Raw genomic sequence first — 18,846 nt, 5'->3', positions numbered from 1 at the left:
TTCCTTTTCAACACAACATGTGTATTTCGACTAAAGCATTTGTATGCCTCCTCAAAAGTTGCCTGATTCATACCTAAACTCTGAAACAAATGCTCCACACTTTCAAAACTCCTACTCTCATCTGAAAGAGCCTTCTTGATTGTTGTTAAGATATCACTTGCCTGCTTTCTTCTCATCTTAATAGAGTCTTGCTGACGCTGACTTTCACAGGCACATTGTTGTAAATCATCTTCTCTCTTATCCACTTGACACTTGCATTTTTGCTCGGAAACATCACTTTTCCTACGACATATAAATGTTCGACTAGATGGTGGCCTGGGAAAATTAAACCGGCAAACTGTGTTCTTTTTTTTGCAAGTTTTAGAATGCCGCTTTGAATGCTGTTGTACAGATGAGACAATGTCCAATAAAGTCTCATCTTGTGAAGGCAATTCACAAGTTACATATTCATCTATAAACTGAATCACCTCTTCATCTGTATTTTTATCAATCTGTGGAGCATTCTCAATCCAAAACAGACAGTGCACATGTGGTGAACCTCGCTGTTGAAATTCCACTCTGTAAAAGTAATCCTTAATCTTACCAATCGGATGCAATGGAGACATGAGTACCTCCTTCAGAAAACAATGCCACCGAAAGTCAAACATCCTTGCTGCAGTCACAGGATTTCGACGCAGCAAATCACACCTGTCTGCCCACTCTAACTGTTCAACTGTTTCTGTTCTACCTTGCTGATTCAAAATACTATAAAGAAGATTTGTCCATCGCATGTCAGCTGACGAAAATGAACAAAACCAAGTGGGTATACCAAGCTGACGAACACAAGCTAAGAGGTCACGCTGTGCTGCCTGCCAAAAAGCTGGAGTACCTCTAATAGGCTTAAGAAAACGGTACCCATCATCAAACTCCAACAACTTCTTCAAAGACTCTTCATCTTTCAACAACTCATGGCTAACATTCTGATATGTACAATCACCTTTTCCTTTTCGCAATGCTATTGAAACATTTGAGATAACCTGTTCAATCTCAGACATATACTGAGCAAAAAAGATATATTCGACATTTTGTGCAAACCTACCATCAGCATGTAAAATCCGGTTATTAAAATAACGGGACAATGTCAAACGCTTCTCTCTGTTTTCATGATACGCATTCAACCCATTTGGAAACAACACTGGGAAACATTTGGCTTCATTTGCATGATCTGAAAGTAATTTTACAGGATTATTCCCTTCTGCTGGAGCTAGATTTAATATGTTAGTAAAATATTGATCTAGTGCTTCCTGTCCAATATCAACAGGCATGAGACATGTGTCCTGAAACATACAGTGCTGCTGTCTGTCATGCAAAAGCTCATCATCAACATTTGAAGATGCAACACCGCTTACTGCATTTTTATCACTCTCCTCTTCCACAGCTTCCTCTTGCTGCATACAAAACTGATTTTGCCAACTTTCATTGAACTCTACATCTTTATAATGCACATTTGACCCTTTTAAATATTGCAAAGCCTGTCTTATGTGGATAGTGTCAACAAACTGGTATTGATAATGGCCTTTATAAGTTAACTTGCGCTTTAGTTTTACTGGTAATAAAGAGCCTTCCATGCTAGAACGGGGTAAGACATTGGTGGTTTCTACAATGTTTGCTGGAACACATGTCACGGGTCCATGTACTCCATTTTGTCCACCCTTAGGTAAGGCTAGCATTTTCATAAATGGTATGTGTAAAGCTATTAAATGTTGTTCTAAGCTATTTAAACATGCCAATTCAGGTGGAATTGGATGCAATTCTAAATTATTTTTTACAGACTCTGGAGGCACTTCATTTTTATTAATTTTATAATGGCATGTATAACAGATCCACAGTTTAGCTTTAGCTGTGTCCAACCAGTGACATGGATTTATACAATCTTTATTACATTTGTGTAAATAGTCTTCAGTTATACATTTTTCTGCAATCATTACTGCAGTTTTAGTTTTGTTATAATAGTTTTTTTGACAATGTAACACCTGATGTCTAAATAACAACCTATGGCAGACACAGCAAACAAAATCTGGTCCATCTTTTACTTTATCTAAAAAAAATTCCATCACAAAATCAGACTGCTCTGCCTTTTCTTTCATTTGCTGCCTTTTTAATTTGACACCAGCAATAACACGCATCTTATGTTCTGGATTTCCATGATACTTTCTAGCTGCCATTGCATTTATTTTTTTCCTGTGCAACTCATTTGATCTGTATTTACTAATGCTCATTTGTTTTACCTTTTCTTTATGCGACACATTTTGTTGATATTTACTAATGCTCATTTGCCTTACCTTTTCTTTATGCGACACATTTTGTTGATATTTACTAATGCTCATTTGCCTTACCTTTTCTTTATGCGACACATTTTGTTGATATTTACTAATGCTCATTTGCCTTACCTTTTCTTTATGCGACACATTTTGTTGATATTTACTAATGCTCATTTGCCTTACCTTTTCTTTATGCGACATGTTTTGTTGATATTTACTAATGCTCATTTGTTTGACCTTTTCTTTATGCGACACATTTTGTTGATATTTACTAATGCTCATTTGTTTGACCTTTTCTTTATGCGACACATTTTGTTGATATTTACTAATGCTCATTTGTTTGACCTTTTCTTTATGCGACACATTTTGTTGATATTTACTAATGCTCATTTGCCTTACCTTTTCTTTATGCGACATGTTTTGTTGATATTTACTAATGCTCATTTGTTTGACCTTTTCTTTATGCGACATGTTTTGTTTATATTTACTAATGCTTATTTGTTTTAATCTTGCTTTACGCATGACATGTTCATTATAGGTCATTTGACTGTGTAAACATCGTTTAGTTTTTAAATACTTTGAAAAACAATAGTTAGTATTTGAACTAAAGGTATCTGAATTATCCTTTGCTTGTTCTTTTGTTTTTATTCTACACATATTCTGTTGTGCAGATGAATTAGTCTTGCTACATAAACCAAAACAAACAGCCTTATGAACATCTTGCACACAAATTACTGGCTCAAAATGACCATTTTGACACGTTAAATATATCCCTTCATTTATGACAACAGGAGTCGTGCAGCTGTACTTTTTCCATTTGTCACCATTATATATTAATATGTCCAATCCACAAGCATTTGCTGCAGCCTGAAATTCTGTGTCAGTAGCAGAATGTCCAACATACTTTATCTTTGACTTTAAAATATACTCTGATATTGAAGCATAATCTTTTCCCACAAACTTCATGTACTTTTCACCATTATTCTCTATATACTTTACAACAGCAAGCCTTATCTTCCTGTGACTCTTCTGAGAACCACTGATTATATGAGACAAAGCCCTGAAGAAACTATTTCCATCCTCTACAACCTTATCTGTTTCACAAACAACACCTAAAGGACCATACACAGAATGAACGTTTTTATCCTGCTTCTCAAATTCAACATTAAATTTGCAGCATAAAGTATGTGCAACTCCATTAGAAAGAGGACTAAAGCTAATCTTTTTCTGACCTTCATCATTCAAAACCTCAACATCAGCATCTGTATCTAGTACTACTGCATCTGCACAAAATGTGTGATCCTGTGTTTTCTCAAAAGTACTTTTATCCTTACTATGAGACCTAGTGCTGTATCTTCCGATAACAGATGGACTGGTTTTGCAGTAGCCATAACAGGTCTGCTCTTCGGGCTTAAGAACACAAACCACCGTCTCATAATGATTCCCATGACGATTTTCTAAATAGATTCCCTTTTCTGACAAAAGCTTGCCATTACAGCCGTATTTTAGCCAACGCTCATCATGAAATGTAAATACATCAACTCCTAAACAATTAGCAGTTGCTTGGATTTCAACTTCTGTAGCCCAGCTGTTAACATTTCTCATTTTAGATTTCTGAATGTAGTCTGCAACTGTTGAATACTCTGATCTTAAAATATTTCTATATATTGCAGCATTCCTCTCCAACTCTTTCACAATGGCAAGTCTTATCTTGCGATGGTGCTTTTGTGTGCCAGTCACAACCTGAGAAATAGCTCTGAAGAAACAGTTCCCATCAGCCACTATACTTTCATTTTTGCATGGAACACCTAACAAACCAACACATGTAGACGCTGGTACACTAATTTTTTCAAACTCCACATTTAACTGTGTGCACAAAGCCTGACAAACCCACTCAGAAATGGGACTAAACACCAGCTTGTTGTTTGTCACTTCACTAACAAATTCAACATCTGAATTCACCTGAGACACATCATACTGTTTTAACTTCTTAGCTTCACTGTGACCCACTGAAATCTTGCGCTTTCTTGTTGCATCATTACATAATAACCCCAAATTATACTCAGAACAACTCAAGGTCTTTCCAGACATTTTGCAACTCTCTGCCTCTATTAAAGACTCCACGATGATAACATCTCTGATGTTTGGTTCATTCTGGATTGAATCACAACTTGATTCTGGTGTAAAGGTTTTGCACGTTTTTTCACAACTGTCTTTGGGTGTGGCACTATCAGACACCATAAGGTACCTAACACAAACACCAGCTACTTCAAAAGGCTTTTGCTTCTGACTCAGGCCCGTTGCCAGCTGGCAGATGTGTCTGACCACATCTTCAAGTGACCTGAAGCACAAAACAACACTTCTTCCCTGCTCACTGACCAAACCCACAGCACTGCGTGCATGAGAATCAACTAGTGCATATTGTCCATTCTCAGAAATGACTGCACATGTACTGCCACACAATGTCAGAAGACATGTATTATACATGGCACAGATCTTTTGCAGCCCAGTCTGCAGGGTAGTGTAGACACCACTCTCAATGAGTTCCCCTTCAAGCACATCAATATCCCCACTGACAAAATCTCCATACTCAAACTCAAAGTTTTGCCCATCAATACAATACTTTTTAGGCAAATCAGGGACACACAACACACTGGATGAGTTGCTTATCATGTTGCAGTCTCTCAAATTGGTGTACAAAAGGTCACCTAAAACTACAACTCTGTCAAGAACTTTTGTCTCCCATGAAAAGACGCTATCAACTTTATGTTTTGCCAGGCTAACCAGACCTATAGCCATACACTGAACTCCTCCATATTTAAATCGATCATCAGCCTGGTGAAATGATCCTCTCACACTCTTTATAATGCAACAGCTATCCTCTGCTCCAACTCCTGTGACAGCATTAACAGTTTCAAGGTTGACAGAAGTGTTATCAACTTTAGCTGTAAGATTCGTGTCAACATCCCTGTCCACAAACACTGCACTGCTCTCCACGTCAACATCAACTTGACCTGCCTGCACAGAAATGCTGCTAACAGCATACCATTGTGCATCTAAAGACGTCTGTAAATTTCTGATGTGAAGCATCAGGTCGTCAAGGCATGTGTTAAAAACAGCCACAGCTGTGCCAATCTCAGATGCCAGCCCAGCTGCATTACGTGTGCCACAATCAACAACAACAAAATAATTCTTGTGATGAATGATGACACTAACTGCAGTGTGAAGATCCAACAGACACATGCCATCCCTCAACAGATGTTCCTGCAGCTTTTCATACAACACAGCCTCCCCTTCCAACAGCCCAAAATCTATGTAAACTGGCGGGCCAATATCAACTTTCCATTTTTGGCCAAACACAGTGTGCTGTCCAATCAGCCTGCAAACGCTATGCTTGCTGCCAATGTCCTGTCTTGCCTTAGCTATATACCTACCTAACTGGCACCCCTCTACACATATATCATCAACATCCTCTGGTTTCCATGTACACACTGGAGCTATCATATGCTTGATTGCAGCCACAACACTGCAGGCAATTAAGGCATTCACATCTGAAGTGGATGGTGCACATTGAACAGCAGTCCCAGCAACAATGGATGCTTGCAACTTCTCTGCACAAATGCAAACATTTGGGTTAGCATTGGACTTACCAGAGGTGATTCTTGGTGTGCGCCGCATGCGAAAACCCTTTTTTCTTGGCATCTACAATAAAAAGAGAAAAAAAATATATTAAACAAACATCCACACTCCAGCTCACATGTTAGTCTGCTCCAAGCATTTACACAAAGGTCAGTGTTTTGTAGTAGCTAATATGTCATTCTTCATAACAGAATTGTTGATATAGGTTACAAGCAAGTCTGGCGCTGAACAGAAATTGTCGCGCTATGCGCCTGTGTTTATTGTGCATAAATACTGAATTGTCCTGACACAATATTGCGTTTCGTTTCTTTTATTACCATGGTACATTAACAAAAACATATACTTTTATTCACAGGATAAAACTTTTTTTTTGTATCACTAATTGCGCAGTACGATTACAGCATACAATATTATTGTCACTGCTACATTTCTGTAATGAACCAGAAAATATTTCCACTACTAATTAATTACCGTTGAGCTTAAAGGTCCTATTAATAAATGGTTAACGAATGTGTATTTATGAAGACGATTTGTGAGACTGGTAAACTTATGATAGGTACGATGGTCTTTCATTCTACACGGTGCATTTCAAGGTCCTGTACCCATCTGTCGGTAAACTAGACCTGGGCTTGTTAAAGTGACCTGAAGTTACTAAAAACTTCATGAGTGTATGCACTCACTCCAAGAACCGTATGATTATCAATTTGAGCGTGGTGAAAGTTGGGCTCTCGCTAACTCTTTTGTCCACTCTGTGTGCTGGTAAGGGTCTAACCCTTTCACTCTTTTGATTTTTTTCCTCGTATCTTTTCTTTGACTTTTCATCAAGTTTGTCTTTGTACGGAGCGGTATTGTTCTCCTTCGTTTTTGTACATACCTCTTTTGGGGGGCAAAGTAAAAGCAAGAAGGTATTAGAACCGGAGAATGAACGTTTTGCGGTGCTGCAAATGCTTGCATTTGATGCATTGCTTTAATTGTTTTGCCACTAGTGCCCGGCATGCAATGCATGAAAGTCATGTGGTCTGTCAATCTCTATTATGACTACGAACACTAAAGTAAGGGGGTGGAACATGACCTTCCAGTCATGTTCAAATCAAACCTGACCATTTTAAAACTTAAGACACTCATAAATATTGTCATTTACATTTGATTGCCTAAAGGCTTTATGAGATTCTCCACACTATTAACTTATACAAGTGATGTGGGGGGGGGGGGGGGGGGGGGGGGTGAGTGCATTGAGATTAGAATCTCACCCCCCCTGCCATTGACTGAACAAACGACTGAATAGCCCACTGAACGACTACTTAACGACCCACTGAACAATACTGGAGAACATTTTTTAAACCTTCTCTTTCCACTTTTTGCTCTTAACAGGAAGCATCAAAAAACGTCAAAAAACCCTTGTTAAAACCTCAAGCATGTAAGGCTATAGTCAGCATTTTTAATAACTTACCTTGGTTCACACCAAATCCAGCTGTTCTGCTGAAAGTTCACAGCAAGCCTTCTGAAGTATCTGTACGTGATGTCCCTTAGGAAGTTTGATCTCCTAATACAAAAAAGATATTGTACAATTAAACATTATTGACATAAGATCAGAAAAAGGTCATTTTCAGACTGAAACAGAAATAAAGAAACCTTAACCCTAGCAATTAAAATTGTGACAAAGACAAAACCCCACCCATAAATGGCATGGTTTTTTTAATGACCAGTTATGCTCAGGTTAAAATCTATACCTGTGCACCTACCAAAAATAATTAAACATCAGATTCACAAGGCTAAAATAAATGTGAGACAATAACAAAATTTTCTCAATACCTGCATAATTAGCATGATGCAAATTTAACAACTCACAATGAACGCACAACAAATCACAGCTATGTGAAAAATTACAATTATCCTCTTACGCTCTATAGCCACCAGTACTGTGGCTCAAGAGTTATGCAAAAACCTCCATGCAAATATCACGTAGTATCCACAGAAGCCTTATAATTTTAGCTAAATGGTCATATAAACCATTTCTAAAACTACCAAAGACAGCAGAAACAAGCATGATTGAAATAGCAGTTACTAAACTGCTTAAAATCTGCTAAACACACATAAACCAGCCAAAAATGTTCCACACTTCATGTATTTCATTATATTCATGTTGTGCTTTACTTGTAATAAGAAATCAGTGGCTAATTACCCGGCCTAGCTTTCACAGATTTCAGTCTTTCAAAAAAGACCACAAAATGGCTTAATGGCCCAAATTCACTAAAACAGAAAACCAAACCAAAGACTTTTCACCGGTACCCCTCCCACAAACAATAAAAAAATAACTTAAATACAAAGTAAATTCTGTTACTGAAATTTAAAATGTGGTTTTACACCAAAAATAAAATTCAATTTACAACAAATAAAACTTACCAAGAATTGCACAAGGGCAGGGTTTTTCAAAAATAATCTCTTGTGATGTTTGTTATAGTGGTCTAAAATAATGTCCTCGAATCCTCAGAATGTTAAAATCCAAAGCTCTCCTCTTCTCGTTTGCTAAAAGCAAAGTGGCTTACAAACCAGTGGCACAGGTATTTATTGAAATCATGAGGGACATTCAAAAAACTTCAAATGATCCAATCACAGAAGCCAACAGGGGAGGGACTGTCACAAAGTAACCAGTGAAGTTACAATGCAATAAACAGTACTCAACACCTTTTTTCCCTTGAGTAGTTAAAACCTTTATTCAGCAGTACACTAATTTTCATAGCTGTTGTCCACACCCTTGGCTTTGCCAAAAGACACAATTCAATCTTTTGTCTCAGTCTAACCTTTTCAACAGTGTCACTTGCCCCCCCTTGCTTGCCCTTCACACATGAAAACAAAAGACAGCCATTGATAGTCTCTGCCACCAACTGTCTCACCACACCTAATTCTGAATTAACAATTACTCAAAGTGACCTAAAACTTTTGGGTCACTTTAGGTCACAGTCCCAGTGGGTGACAGCATATAAAAGTAAGAAAGCTTAGCAAGTACCTGATGCTGTCAAATCATAAGAAATTAGCAGAAATATCGTAAAACCAAAACAGTCAAATGAAAAAGCAGCATAAGCCAAAGTTCCTTCAGAAGTACAGTATCAGAGAATGGTGAAAGACTGTTGGAATAATTGGCAGTGGATTTTATCGTGTGGTCTCTGTGTTTTTCTGTCAGTTAATCAGGCTGAATCTGCCAAACTGCTAGATCATTGAAAGGCCCACAACGAATAGACACAACGAAGGTTAAATCAATTTGGTAGCAAAAGACTGTTATTTAGCATCTTCATTGATGTCAATGACAAACAAAGAAGAATAGTTCATTCTGGTGAAAAACCAGCACGAGTTATCTACACAAATCTTCCATAGCTCTAAGGATTAACGGCAAGTCTTGTTCCTTACTGTTCATATTGAGCTTCTGTTTAATACATTGGCAGTGCAATAGCATAGTGTTTAGGTTTATATCAACAAAATACAGGAATCTTAATAGAACAACTAGAGAATGAGAAGAATACATAAATATGAAAAAATATATTTCAGCTTCTCCTCTCTGTTGTGTTGCAACATAGCCATTCACCATGGAAAAGGAAGTAGCTTTCAAGAAAGAGAAAGCTTGAAAAACTTACAAACACTGACAATCAACTAGTGTACAGCTTTCAAGTGTAATTTATACATTTTAATAGTAATGTCTTTAAAACTATCAGTGACATTGAAAGGAGTTATTAGTTATTATCAAAACATCAAATTGTTCATAAAACATAAGTTCGCTTTTTTTTATTTTAAAGCCAAAATGACACCAGTGACACCACTAGTGTTTTATAAATCTTGATTCATAAACAATTATGTTAGAAACTTATTTCCTATTCACAATACTTGTTATTATTAAACATTTAATGTGAAAAAGTTTCATCCTCCTCTTAGTCTTCATACATCTCTTTTTTTTAAACTTGTAGAGTTGTAGAATTTAAACTAATAACACATATACCATAAGGATGAATAAACAGTCAAAGAAAACCAAAATTTAAAACAGGAACATTTATTATAAAATATTTACACATCTGTCACAACTCTTTGTCTGTCTGACTGGAGTCCTCTGTCACATATGTACAAAACAAACCAAAACAATATTTTTCACAGTTGAGTATTCACAGTATTTATAAAGCAATTGTAAAAGAATTGAGTAGTTAAAATCTTTATTCAGCAGTACACTAATTTCCATAGCTGTTGTCCACACCCTTGGCCTTGCCAAAAGATGGCCTTGCCAAAAGAAACCAAGGTGAGACTCAGTCTCACCTTGGTTTCACAGCCTTACAACTTATTCATTTCAACAGTGTGACCTCAAGTTTGCCCCCCCCCCCCCCCCCCCCCGCTTCCCCTTCACACATGAAAACAAAAGACAGCCATTGATAGTCTTTACCACTAACTGTCTCACCACACCTATTTCTGAATTAAAAATTACCCAAAGTGACCTAAAACATGCCACTTTGGGTCAAATGTGAAAAAATATATTAATCTAAGAAAACTTAGCATTATTATAAAACATCTGTCACAAGTCTTCGTCTGTCTGAGTGGTGGCCTCTGTCACATCTGAACAAAACAAAAACAAATAATATTTTTTGACAGTTAGTATTTATAAACAACTTTAACAAATATACATGGGTAAAACAGACATTTGCATATATCTAATCCTTATAAAATCACAAATGAAGAAAACAAAACATGATACTAATCATGGATTTAATATTTTCTCCAAATGATTTATCATAAACTAAAATAAATAATTCGCATTCATGTTTATTTGTATGTAGACAGTCGTTCAATAGTAATTCATAGAGTATTTTTTCTAAGTCCCATTTCTTAAAATAAGACACTGAAGCCAACATTCACTGTTTATACCATCCAAACAATACATTAAGACTTACCATCACGTGCGAATGTAATCGAAGCTTGCAATGCATCCAGCTCCTGGGCAGTGTTATTCAGCATTTCTTTTTCAGCATCCAGCTGTTCTTTTAAAACAGAAATCTTTCTTTCGGCTGCACGCCTGAGCCGCACCTGCCGAACCAAGAGGTCCATTGCCTTGGCATGAAGTTGCAAGCACCTTGTATATAGATCCTCTCTGCTGACCCCTGGGTCCAAGCAGGCATACTGAAATTACAAAATATTTTGGATCATAACAAAATTAGAAAACAGTTATTCGCTTCAATCTATGCTGCCGCTACAATGTAATGTTTGTAGTGCCAGATCACAACAACAGCTGTATAAAAGTCTCAGCTTAACCTTGTGCCATCCTTTAAAAAACTTACGTTGATCACCCTGGGGACCCAAAAAGGCCCCAGTATGGCACAAGGGTTAACAGTGACTTATATGAAAGAGCAAACAAACAAACAAACAAACACAAGAAACACTAAACACAGCATCCTGCCCAGCTCTGTAACAGGTAATGTAGCGTAAAAACAAATTTTTCTACACTATAAATAAAATTTAAGAAATATTTGTTACTTACAGTTGATAGTTGAAATTCTTGACGCAATGATTCAACTTCAGGATCATTAATCCCAGCAAACTTCGTTGGGGAAGCATATGCCATTCTCTATTTATGATAAAGTATGAGGTTAATTAGTTACATTTTACACAACATTCAAACAATATACAAACATGAGAGCATCAAAGAGACTTTACTTACACATAAACATGTAGTTAGTTCACAATAATGATCAGTAATGCAATTACATTCATTCAAAAAACACAAAACATATATATAAATGGTAAATGGCCTGTATTTCTATATCGCTTTACTAGTCCCTAAGGACCCCAAAGCGCTTTACACATCCAGAATGAAGGTGTAAATTAGTCAATGTATGACATTAAGATAATGCTCACCAACTCTTGCTGTCTGCTGCTCAAATTTGCTTAAAGAAAAGGATCGAACGCACAACAAATCACAGCTATGTGAAAAATTACAATTATCCTCTTACGCTCTATAGCCACCAGTACTGTGGCTCAAGAGTTATGCAAAAACCTCCATGCAAATATCACGTAGTATCCACAGAAGCCTTATAATTTTAGCTAAATGGTCATATAAACCATTTCTAAAACTACCAAAGACAGCAGAAACAAGCATGATTGAAATAGCAGTTACTAAACTGCTTAAAATCTGCTAAACACACATAAACCAGCCAAAAATGTTCCACACTTCATGTATTTCATTATATTCATGTTGTGCTTTACTTGTAATAAGAAATCAGTGGCTAATTACCCGGCCTAGCTTTCACAGATTTCAGTCTTTCAAAAAAGACCACAAAATGGCTTAATGGCCCAAATTCACTAAAACAGAAAACCAAACCAAAGACTTTTCACCGGTACCCCTCCCACAAACAATAAAAAAATAACTTAAATACAAAGTAAATTCTGTTACTGAAATTTAAAATGTGGTTTTACACCAAAAATAAAATTCAATTTACAACAAATAAAACTTACCAAGAATTGCACAAGGGCAGGGTTTTTCAAAAATAATCTCTTGTGATGTTTGTTATAGTGGTCTAAAATAATGTCCTCGAATCCTCAGAATGTTAAAATCCAAAGCTCTCCTCTTCTCGTTTGCTAAAAGCAAAGTGGCTTACAAACCAGTGGCACAGGTATTTATTGAAATCATGAGGGACATTCAAAAAACTTCAAATGATCTTTTGTCTCAGTCTAACCTTTTCAACAGTGTCACTTGCCCCCCCCCCTTGCTTGCCCTTCACACATGAAAACAAAAGACAGCCATTGATAGTCTCTGCCACCAACTGTCTCACCACACCTAATTCTGAATTAACAATTACCCAAAGTGACCTAAAACTTTTGGGTCACTTTAGGTCACAGTCCCAGTGGGTGACAGCATATAAAAGTAAGAAAGCTTAGCAAGTACCTGATGCTGTCAAATCATAAGAAATTAGCAGAAATATCGTAAAACCAAAACAGTCAAATGAAAAAGCAGCATAAGCCAAAGTTCCTTCAGAAGTACAGTATCAGAGAATGGTGAAAGACTGTTGGAATAATTGGCAGTGGATTTTATCGTGTGGTCTCTGTGTTTTTCTGTCAGTTAATCAGGCTGAATCTGCCAAACTGCTAGATCATTGAAAGGCCCACAACGAATAGACACAACGAAGGTTAAATCAATTTGGTAGCAAAAGACTGTTATTTAGCATCTTCATTGATGTCAATGACAAACAAAGAAGAATAGTTCATTCTGGTGAAAAACCAGCACGAGTTATCTACACAAATCTTCCATAGCTCTAAGGATTAACGGCAAGTCTTGTTCCTTACTGTTCATATTGAGCTTCTGTTTAATACATTGGCAGTGCAATAGCATAGTGTTTAGGTTTATATCAACAAAATACAGGAATCTTAATAGAACAACTAGAGAATGAGAAGAATACATAAATATGAAAAAATATATTTCAGCTTCTCCTCTCTGTTGTGTTGCAACATAGCCATTCACCATGGAAAAGGAAGTAGCTTTCAAGAAAGAGAAAGCTTGAAAAACTTACAAACACTGACAATCAACTAGTGTACAGCTTTCAAGTGTAATTTATACATTTTAATAGTAATGTCTTTAAAACTATCAGTGACATTGAAAGGAGTTATTAGTTATTATCAAAACATCAAATTGTTCATAAAACATAAGTTCGCTTTTTTTTATTTTAAAGCCAAAATGACACCAGTGACACCACTAGTGTTTTATAAATCTTGATTCATAAACAATTATGTTAGAAACTTATTTCCTATTCACAATACTTGTTATTATTAAACATTTAATGTGAAAAAGTTTCATCCTCCTCTTAGTCTTCATACATCTCTTTTTTTTAAACTTGTAGAGTTGTAGAATTTAAACTAATAACACATATACCATAAGGATGAATAAACAGTCAAAGAAAACCAAAATTTAAAACAGGAACATTTATTATAAAATATTTACACATCTGTCACAACTCTTTGTCTGTCTGACTGGAGTCCTCTGTCACATATGTACAAAACAAACCAAAACAATATTTTTCACAGTTGAGTATTCACAGTATTTATAAAGCAATTGTAAAAGAATTGAGTAGTTAAAATCTTTATTCAGCAGTACACTAATTTCCATAGCTGTTGTCCACACCCTTGGCCTTGCCAAAAGATGGCCTTGCCAAAAGAAACCAAGGTGAGACTCAGTCTCACCTTGGTTTCACAGCCTTACAACTTATTCATTTCAACAGTGTGACCTCAAGTTTGCCCCCCCCCCCCCCCCCCCCCCCGCTTCCCCTTCACACATGAAAACAAAAGACAGCCATTGATAGTCTTTACCACTAACTGTCTCACCACACCTATTTCTGAATTAAAAATTACCCAAAGTGACCTAAAACATGCCACTTTGGGTCAAATGTGAAAAAATATATTAATCTAAGAAAACTTAGCATTATTATAAAACATCTGTCACAAGTCTTCGTCTGTCTGAGTGGTGGCCTCTGTCACATCTGAACAAAACAAAAACAAATAATATTTTTTGACAGTTAGTATTTATAAACAACTTTAACAAATATACATGGGTAAAACAGACATTTGCATATATCTAATCCTTATAAAATCACAAATGAAGAAAACAAAACATGATACTAATCATGGATTTAATATTTTCTCCAAATGATTTATCATAAACTAAAATAAATAATTCGCATTCATGTTTATTTGTATGTAGACAGTCGTTCAATAGTAATTCATAGAGTATTTTTTCTAAGTCCCATTTCTTAAAATAAGACACTGAAGCCAACATTCACTGTTTATACCATCCAAACAATACATTAAGACTTACCATCACGTGCGAATGTAATCGAAGCTTGCAATGCATCCAGCTCCTGGGCAGTGTTATTCAGCATTTCTTTTTCAGCATCCAGCTGTTCTTTTAAAACAGAAATCTTTCTTTCGGCTGCACGCCTGAGCCGCACCTGCCGAACCAAGAGGTCCATTGCCTTGGCATGAAGTTGCAAGCACCTTGTATATAGATCCTCTCTGCTGACCCCTGGGTCCAAGCAGGCATACTGAAATTACAAAATATTTTGGATCATAACAAAATTAGAAAACAGTTATTCGCTTCAATCTATGCTGCCGCTACAATGTAATGTTTGTAGTGCCAGATCACAACAACAGCTGTATAAAAGTCTCAGCTTAACCTTGTGCCATCCTTTAAAAAACTTACGTTGATCACCCTGGGGACCCAAAAAGGCCCCAGTATGGCACAAGGGTTAACAGTGACTTATATGAAAGAGCAAACAAACAAACAAACAAACACAAGAAACACTAAACACAGCATCCTGCCCAGCTCTGTAACAGGTAATGTAGCGTAAAAACAAATTTTTCTACACTATAAATAAAATTTAAGAAATATTTGTTACTTACAGTTGATAGTTGAAATTCTTGACGCAATGATTCAACTTCAGGATCATTAATCCCAGCAAACTTCGTTGGGGAAGCATATGCCATTCTCTATTTATGATAAAGTATGAGGTTAATTAGTTACATTTTACACAACATTCAAACAATATACAAACATGAGAGCATCAAAGAGACTTTACTTACACATAAACATGTAGTTAGTTCACAATAATGATCAGTAATGCAATTACATTCATTCAAAAAACACAAAACATATATATAAATGGTAAATGGCCTGTATTTCTATATCGCTTTACTAGTCCCTAAGGACCCCAAAGCGCTTTACACATCCAGAATGAAGGTGTAAATTAGTCAATGTATGACATTAAGATAATGCTCACCAACTCTTGCTGTCTGCTGCTCAAATTTGCTTAAAGAAAAGGATTGAACGCACAACAAATCACAGCTATGTGAAAAATTACAATTATCCTCTTACGCTCTATAGCCACCAGTACTGTGGCTCAAGAGTTATGCAAAAACCTCCATGCAAATATCACGTAGTATCCACAGAAGCCTTATAATTTTAGCTAAATGGTCATATAAACCATTTCTAAAACTACCAAAGACAGCAGAAACAAGCATGATTGAAATAGCAGTTACTAAACTGCTTAAAATCTGCTAAACACACATAAACCAGCCAAAAATGTTCCACACTTCATGTATTTCATTATATTCATGTTGTGCTTTACTTGTAATAAGAAATCAGTGGCTAATTACCCGGCCTAGCTTTCACAGATTTCAGTCTTTCAAAAAAGACCACAAAATGGCTTAATGGCCCAAATTCACTAAAACAGAAAACCAAACCAAAGACTTTTCACCGGTACCCCTCCCACAAACAATAAAAAAATAACTTAAATACAAAGTAAATTCTGTTACTGAAATTTAAAATGTGGTTTTACACCAAAAATAAAATTCAATTTACAACAAATAAAACTTACCAAGAATTGCACAAGGGCAGGGTTTTTCAAAAATAATCTCTTGTGATGTTTGTTATAGTGGTCTAAAATAATGTCCTCGAATCCTCAGAATGTTAAAATCCAAAGCTCTCCTCTTCTCGTTTGCTAAAAGCAAAGTGGCTTACAAACCAGTGGCACAGGTATTTATTGAAATCATGAGGGACATTCAAAAAACTTCAAATGATCTTTTGTCTCAGTCTAACCTTTTCAACAGTGTCACTTGCCCCCCCCGTTCAGGGAAACGGGGTTGTCATGGTGGCACGTGGAGTTTCAATCACTCGCCAAAAAGCAGTAATCTGCTGTCACTCAAAATCAAAATGTCCAATATGTCCCAAAGGTCGCAGGCGTGATGAGACTCGAGCTCGGAAATGTTTGTTATGCCATTTGTCAGTAATGGTTAGAGTGCCACCTAGTGGAACGACTATAATCATGATTGAATGAGATGAAATGTTAGCTGGTGGTTGAATGCATGAATTCCATCAATGTGACATGAGATCGGAGGTGCTGGTTGTAGGTGTTGGGCGTAGCTCGACGCGCCGGGGGTGCGAGGGCCCTCATAACGCTGCTTGCAGCTTTAATTATTATTATTATTATTATTATTATTATTATTATTCCGGCAAATGAATTGGCCCTTTGAGGGCCTAAACATGCTCGAAAACTCATGAAATTTTGCACACGCGTCAGGTCTGGTGAAAATTTACGTATTTTAATGTTGTCAGACATGGCCAGGGAAAATTAGCTCAGTAGCGCCACCTAGAAAATTGAAAAACGCGAGCCCCCGGTATGGGTATGGCCTACAAGTTTGAAAGTCGGTACACCGTTATAACGTTCAGAGTCGAACAAAAAAGTCTATTATGGCAATGTCCTAAACCCAACAGGAAGTCCGCCATTTTGGATTGAAGGTGACATTTTGGGTCTGATTTTACCGTTTCCATGCCTTGTACTTTAACGAACTTCTCCTTGGGATTTGGTCCTATATACTTCAAATTTGGACAGTGTCAACTACACCCTTGTGCCATGTTAAATTGCGGAGCTTTTGAGTTTTCACAATACTATGAGGCCGTGGCGCCATGGCGAATTTCGATGACTCGCCATGAAAATCTTATTGCCTCTCATTTTGTCATACATTTTCTGACCTTGACCAAAGTGAACACATATGATAAGGCTCCACCCCTGAACATATTTCAACTGCCATATTTGACATCAAGGACAGCGCCACCTAGTGGGAACAGGAAATGTCATGTTTTACACTTTGGGGTACAGTATAGTGATGGGTGACATCTGTAGCCTCAAATTTCTCCAGGAAAGCCTTAAGGAGTTGGTCTTGGGTTACAGTGAAAGCTGTGACTTTTCGCCAAAGGGTGTGACCCCAGCAGCATGGCGAACTTTGATGTCACGCCATGAAGAAACAAATTAGTATAACTCAATGAAATCCAGTCTGATCAGTACCAGACTTTACAGTCATGATGTCAGACCCGCCCTGAACAGATTGATGTGCCCATTGTCGGAAATACGGACAGCGCCACCTAGTGGCAACAGGAAATGTCATGGCTTTAATTTTGTTGTACTGATTTTCACAGGTTCATCGTGGCCACCTCAAAAGCGGTGAATATCAACATCAGTCCCTCGTGATGCTTCAGTGCAAAAATTGTGACTTTAAACTGAACGGCGCACCCTGGTGGCAACGCTGTTCACCATGAAAGATGAAGTGGCTTTTGAGGGACTTGGAAAGTTTATAGAGGCTTGAAATTTGGCACACACCTCCAATGTGACGAAGGCTTTGTTGTTATGTGATCATTTTCATTGAATATCCCAAAATGGCTCCACAGCGCCCCCTACAAAATGTCAAAACCACAGCCCCAGCTCTGTGTTTTATGTATGAATCTGAAACCTGGTAGGCTTATAGGAGATATCACGATGTACAAAAAAGTCTGTTGGAGCAATATCCCAAATCCAACAGGAAGTCAGCCATTTTAAAATGAATGTGCAATTTTGGCAACATTTTCCCCTCTTTCCAGGCACCGTTCTTTGACGAACTCCTCCAAGGGATTTCATCAGATTGGACCAGTCTCCAGTGTGTGGAATCTAAAGACCTTTGTGATGTTAAATTGCGAAGCTTTTTACGTTCAGGGAAACGGGATGGTCATGGCGCCACGTGGAGTTTCAATCACTCGCCAAAAAGCAGTAATCTGCTGTCACTCAAAGACACAATGTCCAATCTCTCCCAAAGCTCATAGGCGTGATGAGACTCGAGCTCGGAAATGTTTGTTATGCCATTTGTACATAATGGTTAGAGTGCCACCTAGTGGAACGACTAACTAATCATGAATGAATGAGTTGAAATGTTAGCTGGTGGTTAAATGCATGAATTCCATCAATGTGACATTAGATCGGAGGTGCTGGTTTTAGGTGTTGGGCGTGGCTCGACGCGATGGGGGTGCGAGGGCCCTCATAACGCTGCTTGCAGCTTTAATTATTATTATTAGGGCCCGAGCACT

General features: G+C 37.2%; 1 protein-coding gene and 2 long non-coding RNA genes across 9 annotated transcripts in view; all 3 read right to left on the bottom strand.

Moving 5' to 3' along the window:
* LOC146673000 (NLR family CARD domain-containing protein 3-like) overlaps positions 1-18,846 on the bottom strand; it is a 235,930-nt gene that overhangs the window by 64,794 nt on the left and 152,290 nt on the right. The window lies entirely within an intron of this gene.
* On the bottom strand, positions 10,644-12,561 carry LOC146673004 (uncharacterized). The gene is made up of 3 exons (XR_014910426.1): positions 12,423-12,561; positions 11,449-11,535; positions 10,644-11,090 (listed from the first exon to the last, which is right to left on the bottom strand). It is a non-coding gene; the product is annotated as an uncharacterized LOC146673004 (long non-coding RNA).
* On the bottom strand, positions 14,552-16,469 carry LOC146673003 (uncharacterized). The gene is made up of 3 exons (XR_014910425.1): positions 16,331-16,469; positions 15,357-15,443; positions 14,552-14,998 (listed from the first exon to the last, which is right to left on the bottom strand). It is a non-coding gene; the product is annotated as an uncharacterized LOC146673003 (long non-coding RNA).

Source organism: Rhamphochromis longiceps, linkage group LG3, assembly GCF_057381845.1.
Source record: "Rhamphochromis longiceps isolate RC_006_pf linkage group LG3, R_longiceps_female_GT1.1, whole genome shotgun sequence".
NCBI lineage: Eukaryota > Metazoa > Chordata > Actinopteri > Cichliformes > Cichlidae > Rhamphochromis > Rhamphochromis longiceps.
This window is presented reverse-complemented; position numbering and strand designations above follow the sequence as displayed.